This window comes from Mytilus californianus, unplaced genomic scaffold (assembly GCF_021869535.1).
Source record: "Mytilus californianus isolate M0D057914Y unplaced genomic scaffold, xbMytCali1.0.p SCAF_31, whole genome shotgun sequence".
NCBI lineage: Eukaryota > Metazoa > Mollusca > Bivalvia > Mytilida > Mytilidae > Mytilus > Mytilus californianus.
In genome coordinates, this window is record NW_026262681.1 from 632,123 (window position 1) to 651,450 (window position 19,328).

Genomic DNA, 19,328 nt, shown 5'->3' on the forward strand with positions numbered 1-19,328 from the left:
CCAAAATGCTTATTTTAACAGAATTTCTGTCAAACAAAGATGTAAATCCTTTACTTTTATTGAGTTTGACAAATTGAAACCAGCAAACCATTCAGGAAAGTTGCCAAAGTACAGAATCTACATTTACGGAATTCATCTCTTAGGATAGAAAGACTTGACCAATTTTAATAAAACTTTGCATGACCTAAGCTTAGGCAATTATAAGATAGTTGGCCAAGTTTCATGGCCATAGGATATATATTATAGAAACTAGGGCCATTTTAATATTGAAATTTGGATGTTTATTTTTGACGTTTAAATCAAATATTTTCAACTGTCAAGATTTTGGCCTAAAAAATTTAAATATTGCAAAAATTTGCTTTTTAAATACTCTTGAATTTAATATAATAAGTATTTAAAGCAACGGAACACTCATTTGATTTATCAGATTTATTTCAGTTATTCAAAAGTCAAATTTATATGAGCCTGTGCCTGAAAATAGAGATTTTCGAATTAAGGGAAGCCTTACATAAACATGCATTTTTTTCAACCAATTTGAAGTTTTTGAAGTTTTTTAACCATACATTATTCTTCCATATATATTAAATGTACTTTAAATGTAAAGAAAAGTTACAAAAAGCATACCACATGAGTATAAAATGGTCTTAGGCCATGTAAGACTGAGAATTATTTAGAGTCGATTTAGGCCGTAGCCCATATTTACATATAAAAATGCACACAGAGGCTATAAGAAATTGAAATTTGTTACTTTTTGCTCATTTCTATGCTAAGATGTCATGATACAAGAAGTCTAATTGCAAAAGGACTCTTGAATTCAACTTTTTTTTGCAGACAGTATGGTTTGATGACCAGTTTTTCACTTTTCAATGGAAAACTTGCATGTAGTTTTAGTCTCATTTGGCATATATTTGAACCACTTACTATCCTAAAGAAGAAAATTATGGTAGCATATGAAATGAATAGGGTGTACTGATCATTGTAAAGTGTTTTTTTTACAGATTTAGTGAAATATTTGTGATGGACTACAGATTTTATGTACAAAGCTCTTCACATTTCACATACATCAAACAGGCCGTTTAACCAGGGACATAAATACAAATATTCTGCACATTTTTTCTGTGATAATCTACTTTTCTCTAGATTCCGAGTTCACAAATGGTTAATTAAATTTGATTTAAGCATAGAAACACAAATATCAGGAACATAAAAAGCTGTCAGATAGAAAGTCAGCATGGCTCTTAGGCATAAAATGGAAACTGCTTTAAAATGCTTATTTTAGCCGTATAATGCCAAAATGCTTATTTTAACAGAATTTCTGTCAAACAAAGATGTAAATCCTTTACTTTTATTGAGTTTGACAAATTGAAACCAGCAAACCATTCAGGAAAGTTGCCAAAGTACAGAATCTACATTTACGGAATTCATCTCTTAGGATAGAAAGACTTGACCAATTTTAATAAAACTTTGCATGACCTAAGCTTAGGCAATTATAAGATAGTTGGCCAAGTTTCATGGCCATAGGATATATATTATAGAAACTAGGGCCATTTTAATATTGAAATTTGGATGTTTATTTTTGACGTTTAAATCAAATATTTTCAACTGTCAAGATTTTGGCCTAAAAAATTTAAATATTGCAAAAATTTGCTTTTTAAATACTCTTGAATTTAATATAATAAGTATTTAAAGCAACGGAACACTCATTTGATTTATCAGATTTATTTCAGTTATTCAAAAGTCAAATTTATATGAGCCTGTGCCTGAAAATAGAGATTTTCGAATTAAGGGAAGCCTTACATAAACATGCATTTTTTTCAACCAATTTGAAGTTTTTGAAGTTTTTTAACCATACATTATTCTTCCATATATATTAAATGTACTTTAAATGTAAAGAAAAGTTACAAAAAGCATACCACATGAGTATAAAATGGTCTTAGGCCATGTAAGACTGAGAATTATTTAGAGTCGATTTAGGCCGTAGCCCATATTTACATATAAAAATGCACACAGAGGCTATAAGAAATTGAAATTTGTTACTTTTTGCTCATTTCTATGCTAAGATGTCATGATACAAGAAGTCTAATTGCAAAAGGACTCTTGAATTCAACTTTTTTTTGCAGACAGTATGGTTTGATGACCAGTTTTTCACTTTTCAATGGAAAACTTGCATGTAGTTTTAGTCTCATTTGGCATATATTTGAACCACTTACTATCCTAAAGAAGAAAATTATGGTAGCATATGAAATGAATAGGGTGTACTGATCATTGTAAAGTGTTTTTTTTACAGATTTAGTGAAATATTTGTGATGGACTACAGATTTTATGTACAAAGCTCTTCACATTTCACATACATCAAACAGGCCGTTTAACCAGGGACATAAATACAAATATTCTGCACATTTTTTCTGTGATAATCTACTTTTCTCTAGATTCCGAGTTCACAAATGGTTAATTAAATTTGATTTAAGCATAGAAACACAAATATCAGGAACATAAAAAGCTGTCAGATAGAAAGTCAGCATGGCTCTTAGGCATAAAATGGAAACTGCTTTAAAATGCTTATTTTAGCCGTATAATGCCAAAATGCTTATTTTAACAGAATTTCTGTCAAACAAAGATGTAAATCCTTTACTTTTATTGAGTTTGACAAATTGAAACCAGCAAACCATTCAGGAAAGTTGCCAAAGTACAGAATCTACATTTACGGAATTCATCTCTTAGGATAGAAAGACTTGACCAATTTTAATAAAACTTTGCATGACCTAAGCTTAGGCAATTATAAGATAGTTGGCCAAGTTTCATGGCCATAGGATATATATTATAGAAACTAGGGCCATTTTAATATTGAAATTTGGATGTTTATTTTTGACGTTTAAATCAAATATTTTCAACTGTCAAGATTTTGGCCTAAAAAATTTAAATATTGCAAAAATTTGCTTTTTAAATACTCTTGAATTTAATATAATAAGTATTTAAAGCAACGGAACACTCATTTGATTTATCAGATTTATTTCAGTTATTCAAAAGTCAAATTTATATGAGCCTGTGCCTGAAAATAGAGATTTTCGAATTAAGGGAAGCCTTACATAAACATGCATTTTTTTCAACCAATTTGAAGTTTTTGAAGTTTTTTAACCATACATTATTCTTCCATATATATTAAATGTACTTTAAATGTAAAGAAAAGTTACAAAAAGCATACCACATGAGTATAAAATGGTCTTAGGCCATGTAAGACTGAGAATTATTTAGAGTCGATTTAGGCCGTAGCCCATATTTACATATAAAAATGCACACAGAGGCTATAAGAAATTGAAATTTGTTACTTTTTGCTCATTTCTATGCTAAGATGTCATGATACAAGAAGTCTAATTGCAAAAGGACTCTTGAATTCAACTTTTTTTTGCAGACAGTATGGTTTGATGACCAGTTTTTCACTTTTCAATGGAAAACTTGCATGTAGTTTTAGTCTCATTTGGCATATATTTGAACCACTTACTATCCTAAAGAAGAAAATTATGGTAGCATATGAAATGAATAGGGTGTACTGATCATTGTAAAGTGTTTTTTTTACAGATTTAGTGAAATATTTGTGATGGACTACAGATTTTATGTACAAAGCTCTTCACATTTCACATACATCAAACAGGCCGTTTAACCAGGGACATAAATACAAATATTCTGCACATTTTTTCTGTGATAATCTACTTTTCTCTAGATTCCGAGTTCACAAATGGTTAATTAAATTTGATTTAAGCATAGAAACACAAATATCAGGAACATAAAAAGCTGTCAGATAGAAAGTCAGCATGGCTCTTAGGCATAAAATGGAAACTGCTTTAAAATGCTTATTTTAGCCGTATAATGCCAAAATGCTTATTTTAACAGAATTTCTGTCAAACAAAGATGTAAATCCTTTACTTTTATTGAGTTTGACAAATTGAAACCAGCAAACCATTCAGGAAAGTTGCCAAAGTACAGAATCTACATTTACGGAATTCATCTCTTAGGATAGAAAGACTTGACCAATTTTAATAAAACTTTGCATGACCTAAGCTTAGGCAATTATAAGATAGTTGGCCAAGTTTCATGGCCATAGGATATATATTATAGAAACTAGGGCCATTTTAATATTGAAATTTGGATGTTTATTTTTGACGTTTAAATCAAATATTTTCAACTGTCAAGATTTTGGCCTAAAAAATTTAAATATTGCAAAAATTTGCTTTTTAAATACTCTTGAATTTAATATAATAAGTATTTAAAGCAACGGAACACTCATTTGATTTATCAGATTTATTTCAGTTATTCAAAAGTCAAATTTATATGAGCCTGTGCCTGAAAATAGAGATTTTCGAATTAAGGGAAGCCTTACATAAACATGCATTTTTTTCAACCAATTTGAAGTTTTTGAAGTTTTTTAACCATACATTATTCTTCCATATATATTAAATGTACTTTAAATGTAAAGAAAAGTTACAAAAAGCATACCACATGAGTATAAAATGGTCTTAGGCCATGTAAGACTGAGAATTATTTAGAGTCGATTTAGGCCGTAGCCCATATTTACATATAAAAATGCACACAGAGGCTATAAGAAATTGAAATTTGTTACTTTTTGCTCATTTCTATGCTAAGATGTCATGATACAAGAAGTCTAATTGCAAAAGGACTCTTGAATTCAACTTTTTTTTGCAGACAGTATGGTTTGATGACCAGTTTTTCACTTTTCAATGGAAAACTTGCATGTAGTTTTAGTCTCATTTGGCATATATTTGAACCACTTACTATCCTAAAGAAGAAAATTATGGTAGCATATGAAATGAATAGGGTGTACTGATCATTGTAAAGTGTTTTTTTTACAGATTTAGTGAAATATTTGTGATGGACTACAGATTTTATGTACAAAGCTCTTCACATTTCACATACATCAAACAGGCCGTTTAACCAGGGACATAAATACAAATATTCTGCACATTTTTTCTGTGATAATCTACTTTTCTCTAGATTCCGAGTTCACAAATGGTTAATTAAATTTGATTTAAGCATAGAAACACAAATATCAGGAACATAAAAAGCTGTCAGATAGAAAGTCAGCATGGCTCTTAGGCATAAAATGGAAACTGCTTTAAAATGCTTATTTTAGCCGTATAATGCCAAAATGCTTATTTTAACAGAATTTCTGTCAAACAAAGATGTAAATCCTTTACTTTTATTGAGTTTGACAAATTGAAACCAGCAAACCATTCAGGAAAGTTGCCAAAGTACAGAATCTACATTTACGGAATTCATCTCTTAGGATAGAAAGACTTGACCAATTTTAATAAAACTTTGCATGACCTAAGCTTAGGCAATTATAAGATAGTTGGCCAAGTTTCATGGCCATAGGATATATATTATAGAAACTAGGGCCATTTTAATATTGAAATTTGGATGTTTATTTTTGACGTTTAAATCAAATATTTTCAACTGTCAAGATTTTGGCCTAAAAAATTTAAATATTGCAAAAATTTGCTTTTTAAATACTCTTGAATTTAATATAATAAGTATTTAAAGCAACGGAACACTCATTTGATTTATCAGATTTATTTCAGTTATTCAAAAGTCAAATTTATATGAGCCTGTGCCTGAAAATAGAGATTTTCGAATTAAGGGAAGCCTTACATAAACATGCATTTTTTTCAACCAATTTGAAGTTTTTGAAGTTTTTTAACCATACATTATTCTTCCATATATATTAAATGTACTTTAAATGTAAAGAAAAGTTACAAAAAGCATACCACATGAGTATAAAATGGTCTTAGGCCATGTAAGACTGAGAATTATTTAGAGTCGATTTAGGCCGTAGCCCATATTTACATATAAAAATGCACACAGAGGCTATAAGAAATTGAAATTTGTTACTTTTTGCTCATTTCTATGCTAAGATGTCATGATACAAGAAGTCTAATTGCAAAAGGACTCTTGAATTCAACTTTTTTTTGCAGACAGTATGGTTTGATGACCAGTTTTTCACTTTTCAATGGAAAACTTGCATGTAGTTTTAGTCTCATTTGGCATATATTTGAACCACTTACTATCCTAAAGAAGAAAATTATGGTAGCATATGAAATGAATAGGGTGTACTGATCATTGTAAAGTGTTTTTTTTACAGATTTAGTGAAATATTTGTGATGGACTACAGATTTTATGTACAAAGCTCTTCACATTTCACATACATCAAACAGGCCGTTTAACCAGGGACATAAATACAAATATTCTGCACATTTTTTCTGTGATAATCTACTTTTCTCTAGATTCCGAGTTCACAAATGGTTAATTAAATTTGATTTAAGCATAGAAACACAAATATCAGGAACATAAAAAGCTGTCAGATAGAAAGTCAGCATGGCTCTTAGGCATAAAATGGAAACTGCTTTAAAATGCTTATTTTAGCCGTATAATGCCAAAATGCTTATTTTAACAGAATTTCTGTCAAACAAAGATGTAAATCCTTTACTTTAATTGAGTTTGACAAATTGAAACCAGCAAACCATTCAGGAAAGTTGCCAAAGTACAGAATCTACATTTACGGAATTCATCTCTTAGGATAGAAAGACTTGACCAATTTTAATAAAACTTTGCATGACCTAAGCTTAGGCAATTATAAGATAGTTGGCCAAGTTTCATGGCCATAGGATATATATTATAGAAACTAGGGCCATTTTAATATTGAAATTTGGATGTTTATTTTTGACGTTTAAATCAAATATTTTCAACTGTCAAGATTTTGGCCTAAAAAATTTAAATATTGCAAAAATTTGCTTTTTAAATACTCTTGAATTTAATATAATAAGTATTTAAAGCAACGGAACACTCATTTGATTTATCAGATTTATTTCAGTTATTCAAAAGTCAAATTTATATGAGCCTGTGCCTGAAAATAGAGATTTTCGAATTAAGGGAAGCCTTACATAAACATGCATTTTTTTCAACCAATTTGAAGTTTTTGAAGTTTTTTAACCATACATTATTCTTCCATATATATTAAATGTACTTTAAATGTAAAGAAAAGTTACAAAAAGCATACCACATGAGTATAAAATGGTCTTAGGCCATGTAAGACTGAGAATTATTTAGAGTCGATTTAGGCCGTAGCCCATATTTACATATAAAAATGCACACAGAGGCTATAAGAAATTGAAATTTGTTACTTTTTGCTCATTTCTATGCTAAGATGTCATGATACAAGAAGTCTAATTGCAAAAGGACTCTTGAATTCAACTTTTTTTTGCAGACAGTATGGTTTGATGACCAGTTTTTCACTTTTCAATGGAAAACTTGCATGTAGTTTTAGTCTCATTTGGCATATATTTGAACCACTTACTATCCTAAAGAAGAAAATTATGGTAGCATATGAAATGAATAGGGTGTACTGATCATTGTAAAGTGTTTTTTTTACAGATTTAGTGAAATATTTGTGATGGACTACAGATTTTATGTACAAAGCTCTTCACATTTCACATACATCAAACAGGCCGTTTAACCAGGGACATAAATACAAATATTCTGCACATTTTTTCTGTGATAATCTACTTTTCTCTAGATTCCGAGTTCACAAATGGTTAATTAAATTTGATTTAAGCATAGAAACACAAATATCAGGAACATAAAAAGCTGTCAGATAGAAAGTCAGCATGGCTCTTAGGCATAAAATGGAAACTGCTTTAAAATGCTTATTTTAGCCGTATAATGCCAAAATGCTTATTTTAACAGAATTTCTGTCAAACAAAGATGTAAATCCTTTACTTTTATTGAGTTTGACAAATTGAAACCAGCAAACCATTCAGGAAAGTTGCCAAAGTACAGAATCTACATTTACGGAATTCATCTCTTAGGATAGAAAGACTTGACCAATTTTAATAAAACTTTGCATGACCTAAGCTTAGGCAATTATAAGATAGTTGGCCAAGTTTCATGGCCATAGGATATATATTATAGAAACTAGGGCCATTTTAATATTGAAATTTGGATGTTTATTTTTGACGTTTAAATCAAATATTTTCAACTGTCAAGATTTTGGCCTAAAAAATTTAAATATTGCAAAAATTTGCTTTTTAAATACTCTTGAATTTAATATAATAAGTATTTAAAGCAACGGAACACTCATTTGATTTATCAGATTTATTTCAGTTATTCAAAAGTCAAATTTATATGAGCCTGTGCCTGAAAATAGAGATTTTCGAATTAAGGGAAGCCTTACATAAACATGCATTTTTTTCAACCAATTTGAAGTTTTTGAAGTTTTTTAACCATACATTATTCTTCCATATATATTAAATGTACTTTAAATGTAAAGAAAAGTTACAAAAAGCATACCACATGAGTATAAAATGGTCTTAGGCCATGTAAGACTGAGAATTATTTAGAGTCGATTTAGGCCGTAGCCCATATTTACATATAAAAATGCACACAGAGGCTATAAGAAATTGAAATTTGTTACTTTTTGCTCATTTCTATGCTAAGATGTCATGATACAAGAAGTCTAATTGCAAAAGGACTCTTGAATTCAACTTTTTTTTGCAGACAGTATGGTTTGATGACCAGTTTTTCACTTTTCAATGGAAAACTTGCATGTAGTTTTAGTCTCATTTGGCATATATTTGAACCACTTACTATCCTAAAGAAGAAAATTATGGTAGCATATGAAATGAATAGGGTGTACTGATCATTGTAAAGTGTTTTTTTTACAGATTTAGTGAAATATTTGTGATGGACTACAGATTTTATGTACAAAGCTCTTCACATTTCACATACATCAAACAGGCCGTTTAACCAGGGACATAAATACAAATATTCTGCACGTTTTTTCTGTGATAATCTACTTTTCTCTAGATTCCGAGTTCACAAATGGTTAATTAAATTTGATTTAAGCATAGAAACACAAATATCAGGAACATAAAAAGCTGTCAGATAGAAAGTCAGCATGGCTCTTAGGCATAAAATGGAAACTGCTTTAAAATGCTTATTTTAGCCGTATAATGCCAAAATGCTTATTTTAACAGAATTTCTGTCAAACAAAGATGTAAATCCTTTACTTTTATTGAGTTTGACAAATTGAAACCAGCAAACCATTCAGGAAAGTTGCCAAAGTACAGAATCTACATTTACGGAATTCATCTCTTAGGATAGAAAGACTTGACCAATTTTAATAAAACTTTGCATGACCTAAGCTTAGGCAATTATAAGATAGTTGGCCAAGTTTCATGGCCATAGGATATATATTATAGAAACTAGGGCCATTTTAATATTGAAATTTGGATGTTTATTTTTGACGTTTAAATCAAATATTTTCAACTGTCAAGATTTTGGCCTAAAAAATTTAAATATTGCAAAAATTTGCTTTTTAAATACTCTTGAATTTAATATAATAAGTATTTAAAGCAACGGAACACTCATTTGATTTATCAGATTTATTTCAGTTATTCAAAAGTCAAATTTATATGAGCCTGTGCCTGAAAATAGAGATTTTCGAATTAAGGGAAGCCTTACATAAACATGCATTTTTTTCAACCAATTTGAAGTTTTTGAAGTTTTTTAACCATACATTATTCTTCCATATATATTAAATGTACTTTAAATGTAAAGAAAAGTTACAAAAAGCATACCACATGAGTATAAAATGGTCTTAGGCCATGTAAGACTGAGAATTATTTAGAGTCGATTTAGGCCGTAGCCCATATTTACATATAAAAATGCACACAGAGGCTATAAGAAATTGAAATTTGTTACTTTTTGCTCATTTCTATGCTAAGATGTCATGATACAAGAAGTCTAATTGCAAAAGGACTCTTGAATTCAACTTTTTTTTGCAGACAGTATGGTTTGATGACCAGTTTTTCACTTTTCAATGGAAAACTTGCATGTAGTTTTAGTCTCATTTGGCATATATTTGAACCACTTACTATCCTAAAGAAGAAAATTATGGTAGCATATGAAATGAATAGGGTGTACTGATCATTGTAAAGTGTTTTTTTTACAGATTTAGTGAAATATTTGTGATGGACTACAGATTTTATGTACAAAGCTCTTCACATTTCACATACATCAAACAGGCCGTTTAACCAGGGACATAAATACAAATATTCTGCACATTTTTTCTGTGATAATCTACTTTTCTCTAGATTCCGAGTTCACAAATGGTTAATTAAATTTGATTTAAGCATAGAAACACAAATATCAGGAACATAAAAAGCTGTCAGATAGAAAGTCAGCATGGCTCTTAGGCATAAAATGGAAACTGCTTTAAAATGCTTATTTTAGCCGTATAATGCCAAAATGCTTATTTTAACAGAATTTCTGTCAAACAAAGATGTAAATCCTTTACTTTTATTGAGTTTGACAAATTGAAACCAGCAAACCATTCAGGAAAGTTGCCAAAGTACAGAATCTACATTTACGGAATTCATCTCTTAATAGGATAGAAAGACTTGACCAATTTTAATAAAACTTTGCATGACCTAAGCTTAGGCAATTATAAGATAGTTGGCCAAGTTTCATGGCCATAGGATATATATTATAGAAACTAGGGCCATTTTAATATTGAAATTTGGATGTTTATTTTTGACGTTTAAATCAAATATTTTCAACTGTCAAGATTTTGGCCTAAAAAATTTAAATATTGCAAAAATTTGCTTTTTAAATACTCTTGAATTTAATATAATAAGTATTTAAAGCAACGGAACACTCATTTGATTTATCAGATTTATTTCAGTTATTCAAAAGTCAAATTTATATGAGCCTGTGCCTGAAAATAGAGATTTTCGAATTAAGGGAAGCCTTACATAAACATGCATTTTTTTCAACCAATTTGAAGTTTTTGAAGTTTTTTAACCATACATTATTCTTCCATATATATTAAATGTACTTTAAATGTAAAGAAAAGTTACAAAAAGCATACCACATGAGTATAAAATGGTCTTAGGCCATGTAAGACTGAGAATTATTTAGAGTCGATTTAGGCCGTAGCCCATATTTACATATAAAAATGCACACAGAGGCTATAAGAAATTGAAATTTGTTACTTTTTGCTCATTTCTATGCTAAGATGTCATGATACAAGAAGTCTAATTGCAAAAGGACTCTTGAATTCAACTTTTTTTTGCAGACAGTATGGTTTGATGACCAGTTTTTCACTTTTCAATGGAAAACTTGCATGTAGTTTTAGTCTCATTTGGCATATATTTGAACCACTTACTATCCTAAAGAAGAAAATTATGGTAGCATATGAAATGAATAGGGTGTACTGATCATTGTAAAGTGTTTTTTTTACAGATTTAGTGAAATATTTGTGATGGACTACAGATTTTATGTACAAAGCTCTTCACATTTCACATACATCAAACAGGCCGTTTAACCAGGGACATAAATACAAATATTCTGCACATTTTTTCTGTGATAATCTACTTTTCTCTAGATTCCGAGTTCACAAATGGTTAATTAAATTTGATTTAAGCATAGAAACACAAATATCAGGAACATAAAAAGCTGTCAGATAGAAAGTCAGCATGGCTCTTAGGCATAAAATGGAAACTGCTTTAAAATGCTTATTTTAGCCGTATAATGCCAAAATGCTTATTTTAACAGAATTTCTGTCAAACAAAGATGTAAATCCTTTACTTTTATTGAGTTTGACAAATTGAAACCAGCAAACCATTCAGGAAAGTTGCCAAAGTACAGAATCTACATTTACGGAATTCATCTCTTAATAGGATAGAAAGACTTGACCAATTTTAATAAAACTTTGCATGACCTAAGCTTAGGCAATTATAAGATAGTTGGCCAAGTTTCATGGCCATAGGATATATATTATAGAAACTAGGGCCATTTTAATATTGAAATTTGGATGTTTATTTTTGACGTTTAAATCAAATATTTTCAACTGTCAAGATTTTGGCCTAAAAAATTTAAATATTGCAAAAATTTGCTTTTTAAATACTCTTGAATTTAATATAATAAGTATTTAAAGCAACGGAACACTCATTTGATTTATCAGATTTATTTCAGTTATTCAAAAGTCAAATTTATATGAGCCTGTGCCTGAAAATAGAGATTTTCGAATTAAGGGAAGCCTTACATAAACATGCATTTTTTTCAACCAATTTGAAGTTTTTGAAGTTTTTTAACCATACATTATTCTTCCATATATATTAAATGTACTTTAAATGTAAAGAAAAGTTACAAAAAGCATACCACATGAGTATAAAATGGTCTTAGGCCATGTAAGACTGAGAATTATTTAGAGTCGATTTAGGCCGTAGCCCATATTTACATATAAAAATGCACACAGAGGCTATAAGAAATTGAAATTTGTTACTTTTTGCTCATTTCTATGCTAAGATGTCATGATACAAGAAGTCTAATTGCAAAAGGACTCTTGAATTCAACTTTTTTTTGCAGACAGTATGGTTTGATGACCAGTTTTTCACTTTTCAATGGAAAACTTGCATGTAGTTTTAGTCTCATTTGGCATATATTTGAACCACTTACTATCCTAAAGAAGAAAATTATGGTAGCATATGAAATGAATAGGGTGTACTGATCATTGTAAAGTGTTTTTTTTACAGATTTAGTGAAATATTTGTGATGGACTACAGATTTTATGTACAAAGCTCTTCACATTTCACATACATCAAACAGGCCGTTTAACCAGGGACATAAATACAAATATTCTGCACATTTTTTCTGTGATAATCTACTTTTCTCTAGATTCCGAGTTCACAAATGGTTAATTAAATTTGATTTAAGCATAGAAACACAAATATCAGGAACATAAAAAGCTGTCAGATAGAAAGTCAGCATGGCTCTTAGGCATAAAATGGAAACTGCTTTAAAATGCTTATTTTAGCCGTATAATGCCAAAATGCTTATTTTAACAGAATTTCTGTCAAACAAAGATGTAAATCCTTTACTTTTATTGAGTTTGACAAATTGAAACCAGCAAACCATTCAGGAAAGTTGCCAAAGTACAGAATCTACATTTACGGAATTCATCTCTTAATAGGATAGAAAGACTTGACCAATTTTAATAAAACTTTGCATGACCTAAGCTTAGGCAATTATAAGATAGTTGGCCAAGTTTCATGGCCATAGGATATATATTATAGAAACTAGGGCCATTTTAATATTGAAATTTGGATGTTTATTTTTGACGTTTAAATCAAATATTTTCAACTGTCAAGATTTTGGCCTAAAAAATTTAAATATTGCAAAAATTTGCTTTTTAAATACTCTTGAATTTAATATAATAAGTATTTAAAGCAACGGAACACTCATTTGATTTATCAGATTTATTTCAGTTATTCAAAAGTCAAATTTATATGAGCCTGTGCCTGAAAATAGAGATTTTCGAATTAAGGGAAGCCTTACATAAACATGCATTTTTTTCAACCAATTTGAAGTTTTTGAAGTTTTTTAACCATACATTATTCTTCCATATATATTAAATGTACTTTAAATGTAAAGAAAAGTTACAAAAAGCATACCACATGAGTATAAAATGGTCTTAGGCCATGTAAGACTGAGAATTATTTAGAGTCGATTTAGGCCGTAGCCCATATTTACATATAAAAATGCACACAGAGGCTATAAGAAATTGAAATTTGTTACTTTTTGCTCATTTCTATGCTAAGATGTCATGATACAAGAAGTCTAATTGCAAAAGGACTCTTGAATTCAACTTTTTTTTGCAGACAGTATGGTTTGATGACCAGTTTTTCACTTTTCAATGGAAAACTTGCATGTAGTTTTAGTCTCATTTGGCATATATTTGAACCACTTACTATCCTAAAGAAGAAAATTATGGTAGCATATGAAATGAATAGGGTGTACTGATCATTGTAAAGTGTTTTTTTTACAGATTTAGTGAAATATTTGTGATGGACTACAGATTTTATGTACAAAGCTCTTCACATTTCACATACATCAAACAGGCCGTTTAACCAGGGACATAAATACAAATATTCTGCACATTTTTTCTGTGATAATCTACTTTTCTCTAGATTCCGAGTTCACAAATGGTTAATTAAATTTGATTTAAGCATAGAAACACAAATATCAGGAACATAAAAAGCTGTCAGATAGAAAGTCAGCATGGCTCTTAGGCATAAAATGGAAACTGCTTTAAAATGCTTATTTTAGCCGTATAATGCCAAAATGCTTATTTTAACAGAATTTCTGTCAAACAAAGATGTAAATCCTTTACTTTTATTGAGTTTGACAAATTGAAACCAGCAAACCATTCAGGAAAGTTGCCAAAGTACAGAATCTACATTTACGGAATTCATCTCTTAATAGGATAGAAAGACTTGACCAATTTTAATAAAACTTTGCATGACCTAAGCTTAGGCAATTATAAGATAGTTGGCCAAGTTTCATGGCCATAGGATATATATTATAGAAACTAGGGCCATTTTAATATTGAAATTTGGATGTTTATTTTTGACGTTTAAATCAAATATTTTCAACTGTCAAGATTTTGGCCTAAAAAATTTAAATATTGCAAAAATTTGCTTTTTAAATACTCTTGAATTTAATATAATAAGTATTTAAAGCAACGGAACACTCATTTGATTTATCAGATTTATTTCAGTTATTCAAAAGTCAAATTTATATGAGCCTGTGCCTGAAAATAGAGATTTTCGAATTAAGGGAAGCCTTACATAAACATGCATTTTTTTCAACCAATTTGAAGTTTTTGAAGTTTTTTAACCATACATTATTCTTCCATATATATTAAATGTACTTTAAATGTAAAGAAAAGTTACAAAAAGCATACCACATGAGTATAAAATGGTCTTAGGCCATGTAAGACTGAGAATTATTTAGAGTCGATTTAGGCCGTAGCCCATATTTACATATAAAAATGCACACAGAGGCTATAAGAAATTGAAATTTGTTACTTTTTGCTCATTTCTATGCTAAGATGTCATGATACAAGAAGTCTAATTGCAAAAGGACTCTTGAATTCAACTTTTTTTTGCAGACAGTATGGTTTGATGACCAGTTTTTCACTTTTCAATGGAAAACTTGCATGTAGTTTTAGTCTCATTTGGCATATATTTGAACCACTTACTATCCTAAAGAAGAAAATTATGGTAGCATATGAAATGAATAGGGTGTACTGATCATTGTAAAGTGTTTTTTTTAAAGATTTAGTGAAATATTTGTGATGGACTACAGATTTTATGTACAAAGCTCTTCACATTTCACATACATCAAACAGGCCGTTTAACCAGGGACATAAATACAAATATTCTGCACATTTTTTCTGTGATAATCTACTTTTCTCTAGATTCCGAGTTCACAAATGGTTAATTAAATTTGATTTAAGCATAGAAACACAAATATCAGGAACATAAAAAGCTGTCAGATAGAAAGTCAGCATGGCTCTTAGGCATAAAATGGAAACTGCTTTAAAATGCTTATTTTAGCCGTATAATGCCAAAATGCTTATTTTAACAGAATTTCTGTCAAACAAAGATGTAAATCCTTTACTTTTATTGAGTTTGACAAATTGAAACCAGCAAACCATTCAAGAAAGTTGCCAAAGTACAGAATCTACATTTACGGAATTCATCTCTTAGGCCCGAGAACACAGTTATTTCGTAGTGCATTTCTTTTAGACAGTAAATTCAAATTAAAAAAATCGCACCTGCTCTATCTCAAAAAGATTTTTACAGTGTAGTGTACTACTATTGATACAAATAATATCAAAATTATAGAAACTTCTACCAGCTCTAACTCAAAATATTGACAATTCTGTGTTAAGGGGGGCTAAAATTCAGTTTGACAGCTTCAGACATTCTAATTTTTGACCTTTTTTAACTGGACCAAATCACTACTTAACATAAAGATTCAGCACCCAAATTTTTTTAACATGTAATTTCATCCCCTTACTTAATATTTCATGCATAAAATATCAAGAAATAAATTGGGAAAGTGTATCAAAAAAAAATGCAAGTTATACACTGTTCACACTAGGGACTATATTTGTAGACAACGAAAACCAAAGGACGATAACTGTGTCCTTGGACCTAATAGGATAGAAAGACTTGACCAATTTTAATAAAACTTTGCATGACCTAAGCTTAGGCAATTATAAGATAGTTGGCCAAGTTTCATGGCCATAGGATATATATTATAGAAACTAGGGCCATTTTAATATTGAAATTTGGATGTTTATTTTTGACGTTTAAATCAAATATTTTCAACTGTCAAGATTTTGGCCTAAAAAATTTAAATATTGCAAAAATTTGCTTTTTAAATACTCTTGAATTTAATATAATAAGTATTTAAAGCAACGGAACACTCATTTGATTTATCAGATTTATTTCAGTTATTCAAAAGTCAAATTTATATGAGCCTGTGCCTGAAAATAGAGATTTTCGAATTAAGGGAAGCCTTACATAAACATGCATTTTTTTCAACCAATTTGAAGTTTTTGAAGTTTTTTAACCATACATTATTCTTCCATATATATTAAATGTACTTTAAATGTAAAGAAAAGTTACAAAAAGCATACCACATGAGTATAAAATGGTCTTAGGCCATGTAAGACTGAGAATTATTTAGAGTCGATTTAGGCCGTAGCCCATATTTACATATAAAAATGCACACAGAGGCTATAAGAAATTGAAATTTGTTACTTTTTGCTCATTTCTATGCTAAGATGTCATGATACAAGAAGTCTAATTGCAAAAGGACTCTTGAATTCAACTTTTTTTTGCAGACAGTATGGTTTGATGACCAGTTTTTCACTTTTCAATGGAAAACTTGCATGTAGTTTTAGTCTCATTTGGCATATATTTGAACCACTTACTATCCTAAAGAAGAAAATTATGGTAGCATATGAAATGAATAGGGTGTACTGATCATTGTAAAGTGTTTTTTTTACAGATTTAGTGAAATATTTGTGATGGACTACAGATTTTATGTACAAAGCTCTTCACATTTCACATACATCAAACAGGCCGTTTAACCAGGGACATAAATACAAATATTCTGCACATTTTTTCTGTGATAATCTACTTTTCTCTAGATTCCGAGTTCACAAATGGTTAATTAAATTTGATTTAAGCATAGAAACACAAATATCAGGAACATAAAAAGCTGTCAGATAGAAAGTCAGCATGGCTCTTAGGCATAAAATGGAAACTGCTTTAAAATGCTTATTTTAGCCGTATAATGCCAAAATGCTTATTTTAACAGAATTTCTGTCAAACAAAGATGTAAATCCTTTACTTTTATTGAGTTTGACAAATTGAAACCAGCAAACCATTCAGGAAAGTTGCCAAAGTACAGAATCTACATTTACGGAATTCATCTCTTAATAGGATAGAAAGACTTGACCAATTTTAATAAAACTTTGCATGACCTAAGCTTAGGCAATTATAAGATAGTTGGCCAAGTTTCATGGCCATAGGATATATATTATAGAAACTAGGGCCATTTTAATATTGAAATTTGGATGTTTATTTTTGACGTTTAAATCAAATATTTTCAACTGTCAAGATTTTGGCCTAAAAAATTTAAATATTGCAAAAATTTGCTTTTTAAATACTCTTGAATTTAATATAATAAGTATTTAAAGCAACGGAACACTCATTTGATTTATCAGATTTATTTCAGTTATTCAAAAGTCAAATTTATATGAGCCTGTGCCTGAAAATAGAGATTTTCGAATTAAGGGAAGCCTTACATAAACATGCATTTTTTTCAACCAATTTGAAGTTTTTGAAGTTTTTTAACCATACATTATTCTTCCATATATATTAAATGTACTTTAAATGTAAAGAAAAGTTACAAAAAGCATACCACATGAGTATAAAATGGTCTTAGGCCATGTAAGACTGAGAATTATTTAGAGTCGATTTAGGCCGTAGCCCATATTTACATATAAAAATGCACACAGAGGCTATAAGAAATTGAAATTTGTTACTTTTTGCTCATTTCTATGCTAAGATGTCATGATACAAGAAGTCTAATTGCAAAAGGACTCTTGAATTCAACTTTTTTTTGCAGACAGTATGGTTTGATGACCAGTTTTTCACTTTTCAATGGAAAACTTGCATGTAGTTTTAGTCTCATTTGGCATATATTTGAACCACTTACTATCCTAAAGAAGAAAATTATGGTAGCATATGAAATGAATAGGGTGTACTGATCATTGTAAAGTGTTTTTTTTACAGATTTAGTGAAATATTTGTGATGGACTACAGATTTTATGTACAAAGCTCTTCACATTTCACATACATCAAACAGGCCGTTTAACCAGGGACATAAATACAAATATTCTGCACATTTTTTCTGTGATAATCTACTTTTCTCTAGATTCCGAGTTCACAAATGGTTAATTAAATTTGATTTAAGCATAGAAACACAAATATCAGGAACATAAAAAGCTGTCAGATAGAAAGTCAGCATGGCTCTTAGGCATAAAATGGAAACTGCTTTAAAATGCTTATTTTAGCCGTATAATGCCAAAATGCTTATTTTAACAGAATTTCTGTCAAACAAAGATGTAAATCCTTTACTTTTATTGAGTTTGACAAATTGAAACCAGCAAACCATTCAGGAAAGTTGCCAAAGTACAGAATCTACATTTACGGAATTCATCTCTTAATAGGATAGAAAGACTTGACCAATTTTAATAAAACTTTGCATGACCTAAGCTTAGGCAATTATAAGATAGTTGGCCAAGTTTCATGGCCATAGGATATATATTATAGAAACTAGGGCCATTTTAATATTGAAATTTGGATGTTTATTTTTGACGTTTAAATCAAATATTTTCAACTGTCAAGATTTTGGCCTAAAAAATTTAAATATTGCAAAAATTTGCTTTTTAAATACTCTTGAATTTAATATAATAAGTATTTAAAGCAACGGAACACTCATTTGATTTATCAGATTTATTTCAGTTATTCAAAAGTCAAATTTATATGAGCCTGTGCCTGAAAATAGAGATTTTCGAATTAAGGGAAGCCTTACATAAACATGCATTTTTTTCAACCAATTTGAAGTTTTTGAAGTTTTTTAACCATACATTATTCTTCCATATATATTAAATGTACTTTAAATGTAAAGAAAAGTTACAAAAAGCATACCACATGAGTATAAAATGGTCTTAGGCCATGTAAGACTGAGAATTATTTAGAGTCGATTTAGGCCGTAGCCCATATTTACATATAAAAATGCACACAGAGGCTATAAGAAATTGAAATTTGTTACTTTTTGCTCATTTCTATGCTAAGATGTCATGATACAAGAAGTCTAATTGCAAAAGGACT